Here is a 22775-nt window from a genome sequence, read left to right as displayed (position 1 = left end):
GCAAACACAGTCTTTTGTTATATACAGCCCTCGTGGCATATATCAATTTCCAGTAAAATTATCTGTGTGCATGTCTCCCTCTGTCCGAGGGAGCAGGGCCCTGTGAGTTCAGGGCCGTGATGGAAAAGGGAGCTAACGTTCACTGAGCCCCTTTGAAGGGGCAGGCCCTGTGCTAGATGTGTTTACATAAATTATTTTTAATCTTCACCCAAACCTGCTAAGAAGGCCCTCTTACCCACAATTTATGAGTGAAGAAACTAAGGTTAAGTCACTAGCCCAAGGCCACACAGGTAAAAAATGGCAATGGAGCTGGAATTAAAACCAAGGTTACAGATGTCCAAAGCTCATACTATGTCCACTGATAAACCACACTGTGCCCATGTCATTGTGCCAAGGCCTTAATTGTCCCCAGGAAATATTTAATGAACAAATACCACATTTTGGAAATTTGAAACAGGAGATCACAGACGCCACTACTTCTAAAAGGCTTATGAGCAAAAAATTTAAAAAATAACAAATCAGTAGTAATAAATATGTTGTAGCCTGACATATATCCCCCTCATAATTCATGTGTTGGAGTTCTAACCCTCAGTACCTCAGAATGTGACTGTATTTGGAGATAGGGCCTTCAAAGAAGTAATTAAATTAGAGTGAGATCATTAGGGTTGGCCCTAATCCAACCGGTTTCCCTAATCTAACTTGTTGGCCCTAATCTAACTGGTTTCCCTAGAAGAAGAGAAAACTTGGACGTGCAAAGAGACGGCACACAGAGAAAAGCCCGTGAGAGGACCCAGAGAGAATAGGGCTGCCTCCAAACCAAGAAGAGAGGCCTCGGTAGACAGTAAATCTGCCCACGCCATAGTCTTGGACCTCTGGCCTCCAGAGCTATGAAAAAATAAATGTCTGTGGTCTAAGCTACCCAGTCTGTGGTATTTGGTTATGGCAATCCTAGCAAACTAATGCTTCACATCTATATACACCTATACACCTTTGCTCACACATTCATATGTACAGGCAAATACACTAACATATAAAAATAGAACATATCAAAGCAGAGACATGTACTATAAACATATTATGTATATGTTTGAAATCCTTAAAATGAAATTTTATACAAGATACTAAGTAATATTTTCCATATCGGGATTTGTGTTAGGTTAGTTAACTAGGTATTACGCTAGATTGCTTTACCTGTCATTTTCCAAGAACTTCTGAGGCGCTCTGGTGGGTGGCAGAGAAGCAGTTAGGGCATGAGCAAAGAGAATTGGACTCAGACAAACTGGCTTTAAGTTTTGGCTCTGTCATTTATTTTCAGCTCTATGACCTTGGGCAATATGCTTAGGCTTTCTAAGCCTGTACTTCCTTATTTTTCCACTTCAGCTAACATTTCTTGAGTATCTACTACAGGCCAGACTGTGCACCGATCGCTTTTGCATAAATCATCTCAATTTGTAAAATGTGATAACAATGCCACCTAGCAGAGCTGCTGTGATGATCAAGTGGGATAATGCGAATGCGAGAGCTTTGCAAACTGTGAAGGCTGGTGCAAATATCAGGGTGTGTCATTTTTCTGTTTTCTACATCAGTGCTTCCAAATGATAAAGCTGTAATTTTGACCTTAGCAACAACTGCTCATCTAGTTTTATTCTCTAGCTAAATGATCCGAAGGTAATCTAGGAGTTATATTAATCATTCCCAAGCTCAGCTTTAAACCTATCACTCCCCTGCTGAATAAACAAATAAACTTCAAAACCCTAAATCATATCCAAAATACCTGCATAATGTGTGAATTTTAGGTCTTCCATGATGTAGCCTCAACCTACCTCTCCAGCTTTACCTCCCATCATGTATTCTGCATCAGGTTTCCAACAAAGCAAAATGATTAGCTGGCCACCTATTCAAACCCCGAACTTTGCATCCTTATGTCCTGTATGGGGGATTCCCTTCTCTGGTTTTCTATTGCTGATACATGCGAAACATTAGCACACAGCCTGGGATGTCGCGTGTTCTCAGTAAATGGTACCTGCCGCTATTTTCCCTACTGCTGCTACCATCATGCAAATCAGTGAAATATCTCCTCCACTACAAACCTTGCAAGTTACAGATGATTTTGCTCTCCTCTGCATGTCTGGAGCACTATGTCTTAAACTTTTGGGGGATTTTAGTCATTTTCTATAATATACTTAAGTTACATATCCATCCATTCAAAATATATGTGTTAAGAACCTACTTTGTGAGAAAACCTATGTTAGAAAGGATACTTGGACAAGATGTGCCTTTGCTAAGAGAGCTTGAAATCTAATGGAGGAAGAAGACAATGAATCGGACATACTCATATTGCACCTGGATCATACAGCCAGCAGCGGTATCTGAACTTATCTCCCTGTTTCTAGCACCTTTATAGCCCGTCCTCAGCACAACAGCTAGTATACATCAGATGACATTGCTTCTCTGCTAACAACCCTGCCATGGATCTCTATTTTACTCATTTTCATTTGCAGGGTCCTGGGGGACCCCACTGCCACCTGACCTTGTGAAACTCTCCTGCTTTCATGCCCTGCTATTGTCTAGCCACCCTGGCCTACTTCTTGTCCCTCAACCTGCCAAGCTTGCTCTCACCGTTGGTACTGACCATTCCCTTAGCCTGGAATCTTTTTTCCCCAGGTATCTGCTTGGCTAACTTCTCTTTTAAGTCTTTGCTCAAATACCACCTTCTGAAAAAAGCCAACTTTGATCATGCTGTTTACCTGACAATGCAGCCCTCTCATTTACCCTGATCTGTTTTTCCTTTGTCTGTTGTATGTACCCCCTTCTGGCCACTGCATACCTAGCTAAATTACTATGTTAATTGCTAACTGTTGGGCTCTCCTCTTTAGCTCTGCGGCAAGGAGCAGGAATATCTTTTTTTATCCTCGATGTACTTATGGACCTAGAACAGTGTGTAAAACAAAGTAGGAGCCCTATGTTTAGTTTCCTTATTTTTGTACCCTCAGAGTACCTAGTATGGCACAGTACAGCTAGGACACCTTGAATAAGTATTTGTTATTGACTCACCTTTAGTCTCTTTAAATCATACGTCCGGTATTTCCTAGGGCCTTCATTGTTCTATGATCCACTTTTATCTTTTTACATTTCTGCTAGAATATATTTCAAACAGATTGTGTGCGTGCGTGTGTGTGTCAGTATGCGTATATATCAGGATTTCAGGTATTATTTTATGAACACGTGAGGTTTTAAGGAAAAGTTTTGCTTTTAAGTTTTATAGAAGTCATCAAAGTACACACTACATGTTTTTCAGGCCTTTTTTTTTTCATACTCAAGGCATTGATGTACATCGTGGGCATTTGTCATTGGTAGAGCAATATATCTAAACACATATTAGAGGGGGAAAAATCAATATAACTCAGCAAATATTTAATGAATATCTACAATGTGAAATATTTTACAGGTTTTACAAAGAGGGAAAGAAACACTTCTACTCCAAAATTGCTTGTAACCTCCTGGGTGAGAGAAATATATGGACAACTCACTAAAAGACAAAACCAATATGAAGAAAAATACAAAGTAGTGTGGAGTAACTTGTTAAATTATGCTCATCTGAAAAGAGACATTCATCTTTCTGTGATCTTCAGCCAAACCCCTGCCCTCGGTAAGCTCTGTCCATAAATAGGTTAACAGTCAACAAACCAGAAGTTCCATTAATCAGAATGCCTTGCTCCTCCAACTTGTCCAGTAACAAAGGAGCTGGTGTTCTTTCATTCTTTTGTGCATCTATGCTACTTTCGAAAGGCAATGTAAGTAATAACCCTGAAGCTAGACTTTAAAGCTGATCACAGTTATTTAGTAACTTGACCCCCCTCTCCCCCATCTCCCCTCCATCCTGATGGATTTAGACAGGGGCTGCTCTGAGTTCCTTTGTAAGAATTTATGCTCAGGAAGACTGATTGACAAGTGGAGCTTTTTCCTTTTCTGGGGGAAAAGAAATTTCCAGGGTCATGCTCCTGGTATTTGCAAAGAGCTCTAAAAGCTCCAGAGAGCGAAAGAGTCAAAATTGACTTCTTGCTGATGATCACAAACTTCATGACAAGGGGAAAAAAAAAAGGGAGATTGAGGCCGCAGTTCCGAATGTCAGGATAACTACCGAGGAGGACGATTTTGAAACAGGCTTCCAGATAAATAGGAAGTTATATACTCAACTGGAAACCACAGGCATTAGATAGAGGGTGCAGAGGCTGAAGAACTTCCACCCCAATCAAGATGGCATCTGCACGAGCAGCCTGTCAAGAGAGAAGGATGACCCTGAACTGTGTGGGTGGCTTTCTTTAAAAAAGACACAATGCCCATCCGAGTTTACGTGAACTTGTTATTCCTTCAGTACTATACAGTGTGTGTCCTCGTACGTGTTTGAGTTGTTGCGGGAACAAAATTATATTTCTATCACCCATATTCATATGTCTACAAACTGTATCTGTATTCTAATATTCATCCTGATTTATTTATAAGGGCCTGCAAAATTCATGCTTTAGTAAGGAAATGTTTTAGCTCTTCAGATCTCTTTTGTGGTCATTTTCAAAACCGAATGACTGAAAGGTGGGAGTTTCAAGCTCCATTCGCTTCTAGAGAAAAAAAAAAAAGAGTTCTATATACTTTAGATCTTCATTTTTAACAACAAAGTCCTGGATTTTGAATAGAGATATTTTTATCCCCAGGAAATAATCTTCTTTAGAAAAAAAAAAATAGCTGGAAAAAAAAAAAAAAAACTAGTTATATTGGTATGTGTTTAAGCCTTTATATTGAGAAGGGAGATTATTAGCATAGTGGTTTGAGAAAATAAGTAGGATTCCTGTTTAATGAAACCCATTTTCATTACTGCTTGGCTTCGTGACTAGATAGCCAAAGGCAGGGAGGGTGTGGAAACTGGTGGTGAATGGAGGTGCTTGAGAGGCTCAGAGAAATGAGCTGATCACCCTGAAGTCACAGGAGACAAAGTGAGAGGACACAGGACCTGCAAAGCCTTGAAGAGAAACTCTGAGAGGATGGCACGAGAAAGGGATTGGCTCCAACATGTGTCCACCATGTGCACGATACCAGGAAAGCTTCTCCGACTCACGCTGCTGAGGAAGCTTCAGATACGTTGCCCGTTCCGTGATTTCCTCACTAGCAAACACGACGTAATCACCAGTGAGAATGAAAACCGTCAGATTTCATGCAATACTATTCCCAGGAATTCATTTCACCCTGGAACATCGCTAGTTTTACCATCAAAGCTCAGAAGCAAACAAAATAAAACTATGCTCATTTAGCTTTGCACCAAGAAAGCACCAAATGCACAGGAATCGTGAATGGTTAATGAGAATGTATAGAGTCCTAAAAATGGACGTTTCGTGTATGAGTGGCCGATTTAGGGAGCAGCCTTTAATGAGGGATGCAAAACATGAATGTAAGATCTGGTTCGTCCCCCAAGAAAGAAAGTTCAAATCATTATGGCCAACCGTAAAATGAAGAGTAAATAAATACATACTTCCCATTTGACAGAGGGATATTAAAAGGTTTAATTCAATAATTGACATAAGGGGCATTGAGTTATTCAAATAAATGAGGTTACATAAATGGGAAGAATCATAAACTTTCACATCCATGTGTCATTCCTGATCCTCCGGTCATTAAGCAAGGTCTGTACGGAAGTATTTTCCCCATAAATCATTTTCTGAACATCAAGTTAAAAACCCCAATGCCCTGGAAAACATAAAGAAGAGCCACCCTATATAATTAGTTGAGAATGGAGTTCTGCTAGCCACTCCTCCAGTGCCAACACTGTCATACAGCCTCAAAAACATTCAATCAAGTCATCCAGTTGTTTACAAATCAGAGGCAAACCCAAATACTGCAAGGTTAGCCTGTTCTTCAAATAACTACACTTCTGGCACAATTCCACAGCAAACTAGAAATACAGAGATTCAAGAGGTTCTCTGTTGTTGCTAATCTTTCCACTCCAAATTATGCTGCTGCTCCTGTATTTTCTGCAACATTTGCTCTTTTTCAGGTGGAGTTGACAATTCTGAGGTCACACTGCGTCGTCAATGGCAAGCTGACAGTAGGACATGGCTGTTTGAGCTAAGTTACTAATAAGTGAACCCATGGAGTGCCATTTCATTAGCGAATGTATCATTAAAAGCATCACCTCCATGACTTACTCATTGTTCTTTGCCCAGCCTGGTCCCTGCCTTGAAGCCTTAAAAATAAAGAAACCATGCTAGCCTAGTGAAGGGCTGGGACCAGCTAATTAGTGGCCCCCTTCCTGCATATTCTCTTCTCTCTACGGGCACAGAGCAAGAGCACTTCTCTCCCCACCCACAACTATAGTTATGAATTGATTTGTTTGAAGAAAAGAGGGAGGAGGACAGGAGATAATGAACCAAATAAGAGAAATAAAATCAAGGATCAAGGACAACAGCAGCTTGGGTCCAGCGGCCCAGGATCAATAACTATACTGATGATAGTATAGTTATTGCTTGATCTTATAAGTTGATGTTGGGGTCAATCAGCCCTGGATATAAGCCCATCTCCACCACTTACTGGCTCTGTGACCTCAGGCAAGTTACCTGAGGTTTCTAAACCTTACTTCCCACATTTATAAAATAAGAATAATCAGAATATCTGTCTCCAATGAGACACTTAATGTAAAGCACTTAATGCAAATGCCTAACTACTACTATTAGCTTCAATATTTGGCACTGACATCTCTAAAATGACTCAAACATTTCCTCCCCAGGGTCTACTGGGACATCTTACATTCCCCATGCCCTAACGACCTTGTTGTCAGTCTGAATCCAGTCCCCAGACTTTGTGCTTTCCAAACACTTCTTTCTCACAGTACTTACTAATCCATATTATCTCCTGTTCAAAATCATAAATACTTGAGGACAGACACAGCTGAAAACAAAGTCACATCTTTCAAGACGGCTTACTAAGAACATTATCTAGGAGGCAAGGCAATTGGGTATGTTATGAAATAGAGAGAAACTTGACCTGGAAAAGCCTTCATTTATTCTTCAACACACACTTATGAAGAACTTCCTGTATGCCACATGCTAAGATAGAGTGGTAAACAAGATACAGATTCCTTACAGTCGTGATAAATGTTTGCAATGCGTCATAGTCTTGAGGCCGTTGGAGGTTCTCCTTGAGGAATGATATATTAGGCAACTATGGCTGCAATGAATGCTGCATAATAAACCACCTTCCAAACTTGGTGGCTTTCAACAGCAAGCACTTCTTATGCTCACTGACAGGTCTGCAGGTTGTCTGGGGCACCTCTGCTTCAGATTCGGGTGCCTGGGATTGGCTACGAGCCTTGGGTCAGATGCATGTCTGCTGCTCTGTGTGCTTCATTCTGGGGCCCCAGGTGAAGAAGCAATAACAGCATAGGACTTGGTCTCCTCATGATGAGCAGAGGAACCCAAGTGGGCAGGCCCAATGAGCATACTTAAGGCCTTTGCTAGTGTCATATCCTCTAATGGTCCAATGGCCTAAAGCAGGGCAGGTGGCCAAGCCTAACATCGATGGAATGGGAAATAGATGCCACCTACTCTAGCTCCCTTGAGAAACAGTCTCTCCTTGAGCAAATTTTAGTCAGGTTCCCCTGAACTCTCTTGTCAACTAGCACCTAACTTTCAGGCTGCTGTGTTCATTTCTGCATTGTCCAATTTTGCAAGAATCCTAAAGCAGTTTAATCAGAATCTCCCATCCTCCACTGTTGACCCTCAGTATCTATCAGGTTCTCAATCTCTTCCATCCCAGGTGATGTTTGATCACCAGCCTTCTTCTCTAGCTCCCCTACCATGTCCCTTGAAGACACGGGCAGTGCACCCCAATGGTTGTAAGGGTATGTCGAGGGACTTTTTCCCATTCCTAAAGAGAATTCTGTGAGCCTTAAAAGGCTATAGAGGACAATATGACTACATGTTACAAATGGTAGCACTTATTCTCCTTAATTGAAATGTAGGAGTACTGTGGAACAAGGGCAAAAGTAGGATTTGTCTATCTATCATTGTGACAAATGGACAGTTTATCGCCTTGCATTTGCTCAGCACTGCAGGAAAAGGGTAGAAGTTCAGAAAAATCTATTTCCCACAGAGCAATTATCAATTTTAATATTAAATTTTAAAATGATTTTTAATTTATCAACTGGCCCCTGAATTCAGGGTGGGCACTGTCAGATCTCTGCCTTGGATATTAGGCTGATGATGGTTCATATCCAAAGTCCATAGATAATGAACACTTTGTAAATCTGTAGTGCAGTTCTTTCTTCCCACCCCCCACCCCACCCCCCATTGTAAATTAATTGATCTTTTTTGCCATTAGGGAGATAATCCACTGCTGTACTTTTCTCTCCGTCTCCTTCACTTCTTTTTTTGGTTCAAACACAAAGCAAAACATTCCCAAATACAACCCAATTTTAATTAAAGCTACCCTGGTCCCTGGAAAAGCTGTATCCTCCTGCTTCACTGAGACTTTAAAGTTTCCTGCTTTGATGCAGTGTTGAAAGAGCAATAAAACAGGGGTGAGCGGCTTTAAAGTGAGAGGTCAGAAAAGTATTTGTCTCCTTTTGCCCTTCACTCTCTTGGCAGTAGAACCTTCCTCTGGTCCACAGTTCAGAGTCCAGGAGAAAAATCTGCATTCAGTAAAACCACAGACCAAAGTCAAATCCTGCTCACCAAATCTCACACATGGGAAACGAAGGCTGCTGCCACCCTGCGTGGCCTTGACTTGAGGCACACAATTCAAAAGCGTTTGTGGAGGTCAAACACTGGGATCCAGAGCTGTGCATTTTAGTTAACAAAAACTTAACTTTTCTCCAGTGCTTAAAAAAGCACCAAGGTCCGATCCAGGTTTAAGATGCATAATAAAGCGATTGAAATTCTCTTCACTAATCAGGTGAACTGACTGAGAAATTAATATACTATATTAATTCCTAGTCTTCCACATAACTTCTGAAAGTCTAAATATACCATGACTTCTTTCTTTTCCCCACCTTTCAGAATTGCTCTAATATCTCTAAAAGCCCATTACACCGTGGGAGAACTGAACAGAGTAATTAGTAGATTATTGTCAAGATTAGTGAATCCAAAGGTAAGCTCCTTATCACAGCTATCTTCTTTGGCAAAAATATTCTTATCATTTTATATGGAAATGAGAACAACCAACTACACAATAAATAGTGGGTATAATTTTCTCCCCAATTTAATGGAACCTAATGGGCCTACAGCTCCATGAAGGTAAGTGCAACGTCTGCTATAGTCACTGCATCATCTTCGACACTTTGCACAATGCCTGGCGCGTGAGAGGCATCAAAATATTCCATGAATGAATAGATCAATATTTAAGTGTATACATACATGAAGGAATATGTAAATGACTGCCAAGCCAGCACAAGACTGTTGAATAACACAAAATAACCCAAATCAGAAGAAAGGAGAGAAAACCTGGTTGTCTGGTAAAAGGTGTGATATTTTTCCCCAAAGGAAAAATTTCAAGGCCACTTTTTTCCCCCCCAGGGAAAGAAAAGATCAATGCCAGCAGCCCAGCAGTCGCCAGAAGCCCCACAGAGTATGCAAACCTGATGGAGGAGAGAAAATTGAGGTGAGGAAATAGATTTCACTTTTGAGCTTTAAAGTAGTCATTATAAGCAATAGGGAAGAAATAATTATTTTTTAAATGATAAGCACTACCTGGACAATGTGACACTCTTCTATTTAAATGGAACTTTGTGAAATGTGTCTATTTGGTGGGGACATGGTTCTCCTGCCCTGAGTGCCTTAAGGAGTCTGTCAGCGTGAAAAATAATTTTAAGAGTCAAAACACATCAAGCAATAAGTTGTTGGTCACTGTCGCCATTTTCCTAAAGAGCATGATAGAAAGACCTCTTCGCTCCCATCAGATGACAATAACATCCATGATTTGGAGAAAATGATTCTGATTCCCTTTATGCAAAACTAAAGAGTAAAGCCTTTTCCAGGTCATGACTTCGGTGGCGTGTTTTATTTTGTGATTTTTTTTTTCTTTCTGATAACTTACCACCTCTTCAATTACAGAAAGAAAAATAACCGAGAGATTGCATCAAATGGGACTCAGCTTTGGGAATTAGAATCTGTCCTTCTCTTCCTGAGCATAAAATTCGGCCCCTTTTAACGGGCTCCTTTCATCCACCTATCCTCAGCCCCACATCTCCCCAGCCCACAGGGTCATTTCAGCACCTAGTTCACAGAACACCTACAAAGGGGACCAGGAAAAATCGCCTCTTGCCCAATGTGTCTTTTCAGCTTTGCCACCCCTTTACACGAATTCTAACAAACTGCAGCAGCAGACAGGAGCTATCAGCAGTCCCTGTCTAGCCGATCCGAAGCAATCAGAGAGGAGTCCCCATAAAAAAAAGGCAGAACAAGTATAGCAGATAAAAGGACTGACCTATTTTCTCTTGAAATCTACTGACCCTTGTTTACCAGATTCTTAGTCTTCAATAGAGTTGACGTTAGGCTTTGTAATGCACGATGGCCCTTAAGCACCAAACAATTGGAGCTGTTTAACATGGAAGAAGAATTGTCACCAAAGAGACACCTGGAAATTGTGTGAGGTTTGCCCGTTCACATCAGAGCCAAGGTTCTGGAAATGAACCTTAGTTCCAGACAAGGGGGTTGGTGATTAAGTGTAAGTGGCCTTGGAAGTAAATACTAACTCTTCAATTTTATTTTTAAAAGTCCAAAGCAACTAAAGATCTACAGGAGAACAAAGGGCCAAAGGAAGCCTCAGTTCAGCAGAATAGTCAGGGCCTAGGCATCCTGATAAATATGGAGTGGAAGCTTTTGTGCATTTCTGGAAATAAGCCATTAATATGTAATTATGTAAACACATATATGTGCAAATAGATAGATGGATAGATAGGTGATAGATAGATAAATAGATAGATTTTGTTCTGTTCTCAATCCCTAAGATTTATTATTCTTAAGAAGCTGGCTTAGCAGCAAGACCAAGTTTGTTTCCTTTGCCTTCAAATACTTCATGTCAGCTCATAAATGTACAAATCAGTCAAATATCTAAACTAACAGCATTTCATCAGTCTTACTTTGCCCTTAATAATTCATCCCTCTTATGTTTACTCTAATACTTCTGCAGCATAAATATGCATGATATGAGGCTGTGTATGTTCAAGCACTTTCATGGATAGACTAACAGCGGGGGACTTTTGACCTTGGTCTGAAGAGGGAAAAGTTACTGCAATAACTAATGACAGAAATGACAGTCTCACACTTTAAATTAAAGAGGAAAGGGGAGAAAAACATTCCCAAGGGAGAATTCCTTAACAGCAATTTAGATTTCAGCCTAAGAGGTGCTTTTTGTAAATTTCATTTGAAAACAGTTGCTTTTCCTGCACCAGATTTAACAAGGATAATACCCATCCTCTTGCCAAAATCTCTCAGAGATGTTGTGAGAAACAATAAAAGAATGTCTGTGGAGCCTCTGAGCTACTTGGAATAAAGATGCTAATAAATACAAAGGCTTCTTATTAATTATAGTAAATATCCTTGCAGGGGAGAAGAAAAGCCACAATAAAAGTGAGATTTGGGCGAAATCTACTAACTCCTAATCCAATTATTTTTGATGTTTTGGTTATTTTTTTTCTGACTCCCTTAAATTTGTAAGGAGTGTATATTAAATATTTAACAGCTTATTTTCTCCTTGTTCAGAGGTTTTTGGTCCTCCCCATCCTGATATCTTGGCAAATAATCCCAGGTATTAACAAGGACCAATTTAGGATCTTGGATGGCTGGCAATTCAGCTTCTCCACTGCAATCAAAAAACCATAAAAACATAGACTTGTTGCCTTTGTTGTGCATCACATGTTTTCAATCTCAAAGGGATTTTTCCAGATGTTTCAGCCAGTCTTGTTGGTATGTTTGAAAACTCTGGTCTGTTTTCTGAGTCCATTTCCCCTAAAATACACAAACTCAAATGCTCAGGCCGAATTGAACTCAATCATCCTTCTTTACCATCTTTCAATGAAGCATTCTGTTCTGTCATTAGGTGAAAGGAAGAACAATACCTTCAAGATCTCACTTGCAGATATAATATTATGAGAAACTTGACACAGATTTATGTACCAGCTTGTAATGGCACAATTAGGATCTTTATCTGTGCCGGGAAACGTAGGCCAAAAGGCATTTTTCATTTTCTGAACAAGTACCAACCAAACTTGGAAGGCTGTTGAAGCTAAATGAGAAAGACATGGGGTGCTTTGGTAAGTTTTACTCAGTGATGCTATTCCTGGGCCCAGAGAATGACAGACTCAGAAAATGCCATTTGTCCTAGCAGGGATTCGAAAACTATGCTGCAGGTATTACTTATGTTGGTAGGGTCACAATTAACATACCAGATGTGCAAAGAAAAAGGAACTTCATTATTTTCTACAAGTGATAGAATCTTTCTTATAAGCTCTCCCCCTGCTGGGTAGCTGCTGATGGGGGTGAAGGGTGGGTAGAAATAGGCTTTGACTTTAAATCTGCCTATTAATGACATTTCAGCTCCTCCTGGTTACATAGTTTTTTGGGGATAATTTTCCAGTAGATTCAAAGCTCGATCCCTAATGAAACTGCTTCTTCCTTTCCCCTCTTTCATCAGATGGTGCTTTGGATATAGAGGATGAGTTGCAGCCGTCATGATCGGGGGATGCAGAGTTCTTGGTTTCATGGCAGATGTCCATGATAGGCTGACAGACTTAGCCTTTGAGTGTGCCCTGGCTGGACATCCGATTGTGCTCACCTTTGAAATGAACAGCTGTAAATCAGCAAAATTCTTGGACAACTAGGCCATCTCCCTTGATGACTGTTTCCAAAATTGGATCTCACTAGCCCAACTGGAGGTCTGTGACCTACCTGTGGTAACCACCCAGATCCAGATCAGTTAGTCAGAACAGGTTTTAAATTTGTTTCCTTAGCCCCACCTTTTCTCCTTCTACATCCCATAGGACAGAAAGCACAATCCCTTCCTCCATAACCAGAATATCTCTTTCATCATTGACTTAGCTCAGGCTGCTGTAACAAATTACCATAGCCTGGGTGGCTAAGATAACAAATATTTATTTTACATAGTTGGGAAGTCTGGGAAGCCCAAGATCAAGGTGGTGGTTGATCTGGTCCCTGGTGAGAGCCATTTCCTTGGTTTGCAGATAGCCATCTTCTCATGGTGTCTTCATGTGGCAGACAGACAGAGAGAGAGAGAGAGAGAGAGAGAATGGAAGCAAGCTCTCTCATGTTTCTTCTTAAAAGGGCACTAATTCCATCATTAAGGCTCCACCCTTATGACCTAACTACCTCTCAAAGGCCCCTTCTCCAAATACCAGCACATTGGAGATTTGGGTTTCAATATAGGAATGGGGTGGGGGTGGGGTGTACACATTCCATTCTTAGCAATCACAGTTTTGATTTCTTTATTCCGGGTGGTACATTCCCTAACTGATACTTTCCCAGGGATCATACCATTCGTGCTCAGTCTTGGAGGTAGAAGACTTCAAGGGAAGAAGATTTAAAGGGCAATAAAATATGTAGCTTAATATTTTTACAATATTATCCCTACTACAGAGCACCAAAATTAAAAGACTTTTTTTAATGGTGCAAAGTTAAGAAATTAGCAGTGTCTGCATGTATGAAAAGGCACGCATGTGTCTGTGTGTGCATGCACATGTGTGTGCGTGTGAATGGTTCTCTGTGTCTGTGTGTGTATGTAGACACATGAGGTAGGGGTCTGTAAAGACTCATAGGGAATGCAGTAATTGCAACCTATGAGGGCAAGACCCTGTTGAATTATTCCAACCTTCACCATGTCAGAACTTACAGAGTATTTCATCACCTGCCATAGGTAATGGTGCTTTGAAAATAGACATGAGCTGTCAGCCCAAAACACACTCCCCTCTAGGAACCTGAATATTTCCTCCAGGAGGTATCAGGAAAATGTCAAATCATTGGAGACTGCCTTTCCAACCCCAGCTGGCCTTGACCTGGGATAAAATGCATGTTTCCTGAAAACACCTCATAATTTAGACTCTATGACAGAGGTCCCTTCTGGATTTTCCACACAATATTTATTCTGCTCTCTCAGACTTCCTCATGGAGAATAGACATAGTGCCTCTACTCCATTCTATGGATTAGGCTGATGTTTAGAAAATCTTTTGTTTTCCCTCTGGAATAAAGTAAGTGTATGTTTCTCTCCCAAATAATATCCCAGAAGTTATTTTTAAATAGGCTCAACCTTATGATGAAATAAGGTAAGTAAAGAGGAAGTCAAGTAAATGAAATTTTTTAGGGAAAATTCCATCTGGTAAATAATTATTTGCCATAAACTCTGGAGGAGTAAGTTGACCTAACATGGCAATCATCACACCTCACTTACAACCAATCTCTTTTTACAGCTGAGAGTGCCGTGTGTTGGCAGCTTTCAGTTATGCACATATTATTTATGAGTTTTAGCCACATAAAATTTGCAAGTAATCTGCTTTCCTCATAACCTCTCTATTGCTGATAATTGAGAGATGAGTGTAATTGAATTAAACTTTATTGATTCATGCATTGATCTTTTTTTTTTTTGTCGTCAAGGATATATATAATTTATTCTATAAATTAATTTATTCTTTGCTTGAAAAATCTTCAGATTGAAGTTACTCTTCTAAGTAGTGTTGTACAAAGAGCTGTGAGTTGGGAAGTTAGAACTAGTTTTAAAGCCTGGCTCACTGTGAGCTTTCTATATGTGATCATCTATATAATGGAAATAATAATACAGAGAAATTAGGAGGGCTAAGTGAAATTAAGCTCTAGTAACTAACAGACCATTCTTGTCACATTTAGAATGCTCTTTCTCTCTCTCCCTCTCTTTCTGCCCCTCCCCTGCTTGCATGCTCTCTTAAAAAAAAAATTTAAAAATGTATATATGCACCTTTATCTTGTAAAGATATATCATTTGTGCTAACATAGATAAAAAGGAAACATATTTGTTTGCTTATTTGGGGTCTTCTTGACATAATTTATAGAAACCTAGTTCAAATTAGCTTAAACAGAAAAAAAAGATAATTGTTCAGATTTTTGGATATGGCTGGAGTCAGGCCCCCGAACATTGTCATCAGTGATCCTTCTCTTTATCTCCCTCCCTTCATCCATCCAACCATCTCCTGGTTCTAATTTCTCTTTGTACATGGTAAGTTCTTTGCACCTGGTGGCAAAAATAGTCCCCAGTAAATTAACTCAAAGCTTCTGTCATCTTTACAGTTTATTGCAAAGAGAAGGGCTTCTTCCCTAACAAATTCAGCAAAATTCCTGAGGATGACTCTGATTGGCTATGTCTGGGTCATGTGCCCACTTATGGAACAATCACAAGAGCAGAGGAGAGTAACCTGATTGGCCCAGGTTGAGTCACATGCCTGCCACCATGGCAGAGGAGGCAACAGCTTGTGACCAACATCTTCACCAGGTTGGAAGGGACAATTGGTGAGAGAAAAAGATGGTGAACAGACAACATAATGATCTATTATAACATGAAATAACAAGCATGAAGCATTTTGGAGGTAGGCCAGGGGAATGTATGAGGCCTTAATGCTGGTTCACCTTGCAAGAGTGTCACCTCTGCTAAAGAACGAGTGAGAATTATCCCTAGAACCTACATATACTTACAATCTTATTCCAGCTCAAAGGAAACGAACCCCTCAAAATTTAAACCCAAACCACAAGCTCATGCCGAAATAGATTTTTAACTCTTTAGAAAAATGACATAAAAAATTCAGAGAAATCTTACCTGGAAGAAATCTTTATGAAACACATTTGGGCATCTAAAGGAGCTAAGAGGCAAGTTAAGTCCTCTGGTACACAAACCCAATGCATGAATACTTCAACCATGGGAATTTCTTCACTGGTCACTTAAAGATCCAGATAGAAAATACTAAGCCTTGATGGGAATTCTGCATTTTAAGGGAATTGTGAGGAAGTTAAGACAGTTCAAACTGGAAAATAGAGATTTACAGAATATAAATGCAGTGAGAGATTAAGAAAATATGGATCATTTAATGAATGAAAAAGAAAAAAAAGTGATCTCTTCATTTTCCTTTTGATTCCCCCAGAGCCCATGTAACAGATTAATTGTAAAAAGATGCTTTAAGCAACCATCAAACAACATGAAGCTGCTGTGTGACAGGAATTGTGCTAGGGGCTGAGGCATTGTGTTGCCCTCAAGGGAGTCACTGTTTTGTGGGGAAGAAAGCCCCTTCAGCCGATATTTTAAATAGAGGTTTTTTAAAAGGTGCTGCTCAACCACATAGTGTGAATTTAAGAGGTCGCACCTGCAACTTTCCTAGTAATTAGGTTCCTCCCTAATGCCTGAAAACCACCATTACAGGTCAATTCATCTGGGTTAGAGATTTACATTTTTTTTTAATTTTTTTTAACGTTTATTTATTTTTTGAGGCAGAGAGAGACAGAGCATGAACAGGGGAGGGTCAGAGAGAGGGAGACACAGAAACTGAAACAGGCTCCAGGCTCTGAGCTGTCAGCACAGAGCCCGACGCGGGGCTTGAACTCACGGACCGCGAGATCATGACCTGAGTCGAAGTCGGCCGCTTAACCGATTGAGCCACCCAGGTGCCCCAGAGAGATTTACATTTTAAATATCCCTGGTAAGAATATCACTTTAATCAGGGTTGTCAGTTGTTCATATTTCATGTGATTTAATCAATCAAATCATTCCCTGCTAATAAGCACCTCAAATCAGTAAACTTGGGAAATTGATTTTGGGGTTTTGTGTGTGTGTGTGTGGCGGGGGGAGGGGGTGGGTCTTGAAGAGCAAAGGTAATGGAAGAAGGAAATACTGGACATGCAGGATTAGAAAACCCTCAAAATCTGACTTCCTCTAAAAGACCAATTTAGACTCAAGCTGGCCCAAGATACCTGTGTTTACTCCTTCAATACACTGATGCACTATATCAGGGCATTTAGGAATTCTTACCGCTGTACATTGCACAATTGAATAATTATGTCTTATTTGGCTGGTTCTAGGCTCATCAGGAAGAAATGAAATTAATTTCCCCCAGCACACCTCCTGTCTCCCCCACTAGGGTGCCAGGTTTTTGGGTCCTCAAGGTTTGGGGGGAATTTGTCAGGTAGAGATGGACCTCAGCAAACAATCACTAACAGACCTATGCGTACCAACTGAGACCATTACACTGAATTTGTCTGAAGAACTTAACCCTCCATACCAGATAGGGCTTGGTTCTCCAGGCCCTGAAAATTAGATGGGATTTGCAGGTTTTAAGAGAATGTGGGGACCTCAAACCACATCTGAGTAGACTTCACAGGTTGAGTTAGGCGCACCACAGGGAGGCACCCTGGATTGAGAGCCAGGACCTTCTTGCATCTTCCGGATCTGTGTAAACAGTAGGATTCCAATGCATCAGAAGGAAGAAGGAAGGAAGGAAGGAAGGAAGGAAGGAAGGAAGGAAGGAAGGAAGGAAGGAAGGAAGGGAGGGAGGAAGGAAGGGAGGGAGGAAGGAAGGAAGGAAGGAAAACCATGCACAGTAATTGATAGAAGACATCTCATCAATCCTCATGGATGGTGATTAACCAGATGTAATCTGATTTTGATAAAGAAATGAAGCAGTATTTGTACACAGGATGGCATGGAATAATGCAATTCTAATTACAGAACCACCTAGAAGTTATTTCAGTAGGGGAGATACAAGATCAAAAGGAAAGATGTTGAAAGGAAAGCACGACATGAATAGTAGTTGACTCTCTGATGTCTGTTATAAAACCTTATCTATCAGTAATTGGATTAGGAATAGGCATCTGACTTCATATAGCCAATGAAAATGAGGGGAGGCCTGATGAAAATTCTGGGGAAAGGACTCCTCATTCCTAATAAAGAGACACTAAAAAATGTCCTCTGGACATTGTATATTCAGATAAGTCTGCTAGAACTGCTGCATCCATATTGCCACCAGTCCAAGGACAGTCAGCACATGGAAGAGTCATGGCTAAGAGAATGACCGAGAAATGGAGCTGGAACCCTGACAGGCCACATACAGGGCCACATACAGGCCACATACAGAACCTCTCATAGATGAGATGCTGCTTCAGCTTTCTGTCATTTGCTGCCGAGAACATTTGATGTACATGGTATGACTGTTTTGATGGGATCGTTTTGCACTTAGCACAGCTAGTTCATTAGGCTTCACCCAGGTCGGTGTCTTACTGCATGGTGTGATAGTCCCTCTTTTCCCTACTCCAACTGTTCTCTACCCTATAGCAAAGTGCCATCACTCTAAAAGAATCCAATCAGACTCTATCTCTGCTTAACCACATCTACAGCTTTTTCATTTTGTAGAGGGAAAACTGTCAGTCTCCCCTCACTCCATCCCATGCACTCAGCACACCATTCCAGCCATTCCTATTTTCCCCAACACATTACCCCTCTTTATGTCTTTGGACCATTTATATGAATGTCATGCTGCCTAAAATGCCCTTCCTCATCTTTTCTGTCTATAAATGATCTTTCCATCCATACCTAACTCTGTGAATCCTTTCCCTGACTTCTGTTTCCCCTGTGTTTTGTAGCAACTGTGTCTTATCTACTAGGACCTTTTCATATATTTGTTCAAATATAGCAATGCTCCCTAATTGCCTGTATGCCCCTTGAGATCATCTCTGCCACCTCAGCACCAAGTTCAGTTCTAGACCTGTAATAGGCCTTCAATTAGTGGGATGAATAAGTGAATGAATGAACAAATAAGTTCAACTCCCCAGGATTTAGAAAAGTTAAGAACAAATTCTATACTATCTGGAGTCCTTCTGTGAGTAAACAACTACTTCCCACATCTCTTGAGGGTATCACAGCTAACCAGTGCTCTAATACTCACAGCCCATACGGTGATTTATTTCACCACCTTAAGCTATATTCCTGATTGCTGCTTAGCCAAAAGCCTGGATCACTCTGGTGGGCATGACATTTTTATACTGTGTTTTAAATGTGAATATGAAAACTGACTTCCAGCCACAACAGGGTTATTTGTGATGGTTGCTTAACACACGTATGACATTGTGCTAAGAAATCTAAATTAGAAGCATTTTAGGTAGTGACACAGGGACCAAAACAAATATCTGGTATATTTTTAATGAACTAGCTCCTAAATGTATTTATTTATCGATCAGACACGAAGCATGTATGTGTTTGTGTTATTTAACACACACATATATATGTAAGATATATATGTATAGGTGTGTAAAATGGTATAATTAATAACTTCTATGCGTGTATTTGTCAATATGAATACATGTTGAGAGAATAAATGTACACAGAAAGAGGAAATAGGCGAGAACACAGAATAAGGTACCTAGGCCTTCTTTTGATGCAATTTTTCTCAACGGCTCTGCCTCAGTTACTTGCCATTAGGACACAAACCATGGCATTTGGGGTTTTGACAAAGCTGCCCTGGTCTCTGGCAGTTTGGAAAGTTGGCTGCAAATGCAGGTTTTCTAAGTGGCTGCTTGTGATGCCATGCTGGTGGCATCAGTGCCTGGGAAATACCAATTGCTAAATGCTTCCCCTATTTTATTTTCTAAATTTCATAGCCTGATAGCAGTCAGGCTGCAGGCATTGTATTCTGAAAGGATTACTGCACTTCCTGGGAAGTTAAAGTCACTCAGCTTTGGCCCCTATGGCTTGGGACACCAACCGAGACATGCTGCAATCACACAGCTGCAATAGACTGTCTCTCGTGGCTTATTGCTTAATGATATTCCCAACATCAGATCTCCCTTCTATTATGTAGACTCTTTGCCACCAACTCCCTTTTGCTTTTTTTAAGCCTTTTTCCATTTTTGTATTTACCTTATTTATCTTACCTTCACACTTCCCTGACCTGATTACCCTTAGACATAATCAGCTCCTGTTTTCCTTTATGTATCAGTGGCTGCCGCTTGATATTATGGAGTTATTTTAATATCGTAACGGAAAATGATAAAGGCCAATCAATTACTTTGTATTATCTATCGTGTTCCATAGGGATTGATTTTCCTCTATGTAATCATGTTTGCAGCCATAAAAACAAAGATTAAAAAGGGGTTTCTTTCTATTTTTCATGTTCAAAGGAGTCGTCTTAGTGTCCCTGCTTCATAATGTTGCAGTGAAGAGAACCAAATCTCATCTAGAGGAGTGGAGCCCCTAGGAGGTGGCCAGAGCCACGGGCAGGACTCAGCGCTGGCCCTTGGACTTTGGCCCATACCTTGAGTATTTATTTTCCCTGGTGCTCTTTAGAAAAATCTGGCATCACATTTATTATCTAATAAACGGCAATTCTGTGTCGGCTGCATGTTTTTTGCATATCATAGGAGGTTTGCGCATTGTCATTTTGCCTTCTCCTCGCCACATAAACTGCTTAAAATCTCCCACGTCAAATAACCTAGAAATGTACAGATAATGAATCTTCCCCAGTACCGCTGGGCCATTCACTCACGTAAATTTCAGTTGCCCGCTGAGGCTCCCAGTCCTTGAGAATAAATATACATTAGATGCAAGCAGGGCGCACGCAAACGCCAGGAGACAATACAAAGCGGGCGAGGCAGCTTGCAGGAGAGACCTGCAGAAGACTCCCTATCTCTCCAGCAGGGAGATTCTCTGAGCCAGGAATGGGCTTCAGAGAGATGGCCGACAGAGACTGAGTCCTCCAATCACTAGCCTTGCACGCCCGGAGACTGGGGGGCTGGGGGGCAGCTCCAACCGGCAGCCGCAGACACTATAACACCCCTCCACAGCCCAGCTCCGCCACCAGAGCTGCCCTCCCTGTGATTCCCCGGACCAAATGGGTCGTTTGTCTTTTGTTTGGTGTAAACATCCATACGGAAACCCTGTCTGTAGGAAAGCTTTGAGACTCCACGGTTTTGTCTGACTTCACTTTTATTGCTCCAATGTTCTGGACTCTCTTTGCCCTCCTCTTGCACCTAGATTGACTCTTTTCCCTGAAATAAGCAAATAGCACGTATTAAAAATCATTCCAGATTGGGGTTGGGGGGAAGGTTATGGGGCGAGGATCAGGGTTTGTGACGCTAACATTCCCCTGCAGCATCCACACGCATCCTGATGCCCGTGCAATCTCGGAGAAGGTTGGTGTCTCTGGGGCAGCAACGAGAGGCTCCCTGGGGACTGGGTTCAGCTGGGCTTCTCCTCTCCAGAGGCCTATGAGATTCCTCTCCCCGGGGCCCTGGGTTCGGGAAATCATTGCTTCTGACAGTTGCCACAGCTCAGACTGTGTGCCCTTTAGGATACGGTGTGGGTGTTATTTTGCTCCTGCTGTTGTGAAAACATGTGCATAACAGAAGGGAGACAACGTGTTATGTACCTGTGTGCTTTGGAAGGTGGCTCACATAACTGTGTTCCGTTCAGCCCCTTCCTGAAGTGTCTGAGTTATGCTTAGCCCTTCCCAATCCTTGACCCTGTGTCCTCTGTTGCAGCTGCCTCATCCACAGAGTCCCTCAGGGGCAGCAGTTGCCTTATGAGCAAACAAGCCTGAGGAAGGGAGGAAGGCCCACTGCAAAGCCCGCCCTCCTCATAACAAAGCCCCAAGCTCCTGTTGGTTCATTTGGTTAAAACAAAGTCTCCACCTGCCTCCTGCAGCACCCTCCCTTTGAGAGTTCATGCTCAGAGCCACCGAGTCATTTTTATTATAGAACAAACAGTGGCTTAAATAGGTTGTCTCCGAACGGTCATTACCTCCCGCTCCACCTCCACCTGCCCCAAGCCTCCTGGGGTGGGGGCCAGCCTCACAGCTGCTGCCAGGCCTGCCCACTGCCCGCCCGCCCTCCGACATAAGCCCGAGTTCCAGCACTGAGAGACTTGCTGCAGTGGGAGTCGTCGAATGATCTGGAACTTTTAAGAAAGCATTCCAAACGTGTTGTGGCACACTTAGCACTGGGAGGGCAGGGCAGCCGTGGGAACGGGGTCAGCTTTCTTCCTCGGGGAAATTACTCAAATCGGCTTTTAAATTTATAGTCTGTGTTGTGATAATAAATAAAAATATACCTCCCAAAGTCAGAGTTTCTTTCGCTGAAGAGGTCCTCTGGGGTTGGTCCCTCCACTGCTACTCTCTGTTTTGACAGAAAACCGAAGAGTAGTTTTCTAGGAAATGCTCAGGAACTGGTGCCTCGGCTCTCCCTCGGCTTGCCTCCCTGGGCCGCTCGCCTGCCATCAGCTTGCTTCCTCCGCAGGAGCCGTTTCCATCGCTGACACCCTGCCCCCTTCCCCAGCCCAGGTCCACGGTGGTTCCTCCTTCTCCAGTTTTCTCCAGCCGGAGCAGAGAGGCCCTCCCGAAGCAAAGGCAGTTTCGCTCTGTCGGTAACAGCACACTGATGTCTAATAACAAAGCGTTGCTCGGTGCTTCTCAGCCTATTACCCAAGTTGTCCCCGGCCTCCTCCCCAAGGCACCCCACTCCAGCCCACACCTGTTTGCCGCATAGCCCGGAAAGGTGACAGGCAAAATGAAGTTTAAACACTTAAAATCTAGGGTTCCAGGTTTGGGTACAGTTACGTAATCTACGGTCATCCTATTGTAGAATCAGGGTTCGGGGTGAGATTTTGGAGTTGCACTGATAGGTGGGGGATTCTTCCTGTTTTCTGAAAATAATTGTGATGCATTGAAGAGGAGATGTTGTTTCTTCCTAACGCATCTCATGAATTGTGTCCAAATATAAGG

General features: G+C 41.7%; 2 long non-coding RNA genes across 2 annotated transcripts in view; one reads left to right on the top strand and one right to left on the bottom strand.

Moving 5' to 3' along the window:
• The window catches only part of LOC109246172 (uncharacterized), a 40836-nt gene extending 18549 nt beyond the window's left edge, over positions 1-22287 (bottom strand). The window contains exon 1 of the long non-coding RNA XR_002071242.2: positions 22106-22287. This is a non-coding gene — a long non-coding RNA (uncharacterized LOC109246172). The remainder of the gene's footprint in view (positions 1-22105) is intronic.
• Positions 15470-20412, top strand: LOC109246173 (uncharacterized). The gene is made up of 2 exons (XR_002071243.2): positions 15470-15608; positions 20179-20412. It is a non-coding gene; the product is annotated as an uncharacterized LOC109246173 (long non-coding RNA).
• Positions 22288-22775: the final 488 nt, after the last annotated feature.

This window comes from Panthera pardus, unplaced genomic scaffold (genome assembly GCF_024362965.1).
Source record: "Panthera pardus isolate Hobbes unplaced genomic scaffold, ASM2436296v1 HiC_scaffold_11, whole genome shotgun sequence".
Lineage (NCBI taxonomy): Eukaryota > Metazoa > Chordata > Mammalia > Carnivora > Felidae > Panthera > Panthera pardus.
Note: the sequence above shows the minus strand (reverse complement) of the source record. Positions and strands in the feature narration are given on the sequence as shown.